We start from the raw sequence: 2,941 nt of genomic DNA on the forward strand, positions 1-2,941 counted from the left end.
TGTTGTGAAGTGCCGTCGAGTCGGTTCCAACCCATAGCGACCCTGTATAGGGTTTCCGAGGAGCAGCTGGTGAGCTTAAACTGCTGACCTTGCAGTTCAAATGGCTTTGCAAGTGTGGCGCATTAACCCACAGTGCCACATCAGGACTCCAGGGAAGATGGATATTGTTGTTGTCGTTATTGTTAGGTGCCATGGAGTCGGAACCGACTCATAGAGACCCTATGCACAGCAGAACGAAACAATGTCCGATCCTGGGCATGACCAAAATTCAGCTGTGGATGAGAACAGAGTTCACTGTAGTATTAAAAACTTGAAACTACCATGGGTTTAGAAAGAACTATCTTAGAAGTAGGAGAGGAGTTCTCATCAGCATAAAATAAATAAATAAATAAAGCCAAAAGTAGTGTGTGTCTTTTAGATCATGTGTTCCTTGCTCATTGAGCCTTCTTTTTTTGTGTGTGAACTTCATTGTTTTAATATCATGTAATACAAGTACAAAACATTGTACAAGATCTTACTATGTCAAGAAGGAACATCACATTTGTGTTTTCACCAGAACCTGTATCATCAGCGCTAACATTTATTCATTCTCATGAATAAAAAAAGCTTACAACTTTTTTCCATCACAGATTGACATTTATCTTAATATTCCTATTAAGCTGCTTTGGAGAACCTTTAATAAATGGAAATTGTCTTAGTTGAGAGTGCTGAGCTGGTAATCTTATTTCACATCTGTTGAGGTCTCCTGTGCTGCCATCACAAAGACACTGTGCTCTTATTTGAGATAAGAAAATGTGCGATATCAATAGCCCCTTTCCTGTTTACAAAGGCAAATTACCATTTCCTAAAAAGTTCATAATATTATGATGGTTATTGGTTAACAAATAATTCATGGAACCCCATTTACATCAGGCAAATCAACAGCCAGAGCCCTAAAACTCCACATCTGCTGAAGAAAACCAAGCCTGTAAATATTTAAACTGTCTTTCCTACCTCTAAACTGGTTTAACCACATCAAAACAGAGCAACATCAGCCAACAAAGAAAAACTAGACTGTGCTAGTAACAAAGCATATAGTTTGTGTCCATTTCAACTTGGAGTTTTCTTATGATCAACAAAATTTGATGAAAGCAGCATTTATTTTACTGAGAAATGTGGGGGGAAAATACACAAAACACTGGAAAATAATTTGTTTTTTATAAATAAAATTGTATTTACCTTTAACAAAATTTTAATTCTCATTCTTGCTCTCAAAAATAAATCATTCAGTTATGCCAATCTTCAAGGATAAATTTTGAGATATTTAAAATAACATATGTTTGGAAAACTGAAATGCATTTTTAGTTACCAAAATTATGCTTTGTTCTTGGTAGAATTATCTTTGTTTCTTCTTTTGACATCCCAGTTATAAACCCTGACCATATTGACTTCTGTGGTAGTAAATTGATCTCAAAGAAGTCTTGGTATTTCTCAAAAGAATCAAGATTCTTTATAGCAGTTGATAAATTCTTTTCCAGCAGTGCCTGAGCTCCATCAATATCACATTCAAGCACTACATTAGCCCCAGCCACAGACACACTTTATCAGTAGGAGGAACTGAAGCTTTGCAGAACAGATTATCTGCCAATAAGAATCGGGTTTCCAGCGAATTGGTGGACTCTTTTTTCTTCTGCATGTATTTAAGAATTTCCAAAGTCTGCTTAATTTCCAGAATCTGACCTTTTAGCCTCCTTTTCTTTTGAGCAAGGTTGAGTTCCATAAACTTATACTTCTGATATTGTCCATCCAACTTCTTTAGGACTACATCTGCAGTCTCATTCCCAGACTGTTTCACAAAGGAATGAATCAACATCTTCCACAAACGCGGCCTCAGGAATCCCCAGGTGAAGCCATCGTCCATTCCCTGTGGCCACTTCTCCTAACCCAGTACCACCCTTAGTGGCTGCCATCTTGGTCACTGAACATTCTTAACCCAGGGAGAGAAAGCTGTGACATGACAGTAATGACATAGGAGCAGTAGTAAGAAAACAAGACTCAGAGGATGAGACAGAGCACTGGATTTCTCACAACAGAGTAAGTAAAATGGATTGACTGGGCAAGAAGCTTTCTTGTAGAGGCAGTCCATCAGAGATTTAAGTGGGAGAGCTAGGTTTTTTGACTCACAGAGCTAGAGCTGAGTGCCTTCACATTGAGGCTTATGGAGTGGTGTGTTCTCATGGCATTTATCAGTTATTGACTGGAACAAATATCCCTAAACATTTCTTACACCAAATTGTAACCTCTTAACTTCCTCAATAAACCCCATAAATTTGCCTTCTATGTACCTTGGACTTCTTCCTTCTGGAACATTGGCTCTTCATCATATAAAACCTCTTGAAATATTTGAGCATTGACCATTATTTTATTTTATTTTTTTTATTGTCTGTGTGTATTCCTTCCATCATCTTTTGATGCTTTCTGAATCATGCAATATTTAACCCACAGAATCCTTCAATACTGCAAGTTGAAGCTTAAATTTTTTTCTCAGTTCCTTTAGCTTGGAAAGCTGAGCATGTTCTTCCCTTTTAGTTTTTTGACTTCAGGTATTTGCACAATGTCTTCTCTAGCTGACTTTTGGAATTTGTACTTTCTCACTTCTTCCATTTACGTTAACATCTCTACACTGGAAAACAAGTAGTTTCAGAGTCTCTTCAGACATTCACTTTGGTCTTTTCCTTCTTTCTTGTCTTCTTAATGACCTTTTGCTTTCTTTCTGTATGATATTCTTGATGTCATCACACAAATCTTCTGGTCTTCAGTCTTTAGTGTCTAATGCACCAAATCTGTTCTTCAAATGATCTCTAAATTCTGGTGGAGTATATTTAAGGTCATATTTTGGCTCTCATCATCTTGTTTTAATTTTTTTCAACTCCAGCCTGTATTTGCATATGAGCAATTGTTG

At 37.0% G+C, this 2,941-nt stretch overlaps 1 pseudogene; it reads right to left on the bottom strand.

Annotated features, from left to right (window-relative positions):
• Positions 1–1,353: 1,353 nt before the first annotated feature.
• Positions 1,354–1,949, bottom strand: LOC102842192 (annotated as a pseudogene).
• Positions 1,950–2,941: the final 992 nt, after the last annotated feature.

The sequence above is a fragment of the Chrysochloris asiatica genome, unplaced genomic scaffold (assembly GCF_000296735.1).
Source record: "Chrysochloris asiatica unplaced genomic scaffold, ChrAsi1.0 scaffold00269, whole genome shotgun sequence".
NCBI lineage: Eukaryota > Metazoa > Chordata > Mammalia > Afrosoricida > Chrysochloridae > Chrysochloris > Chrysochloris asiatica.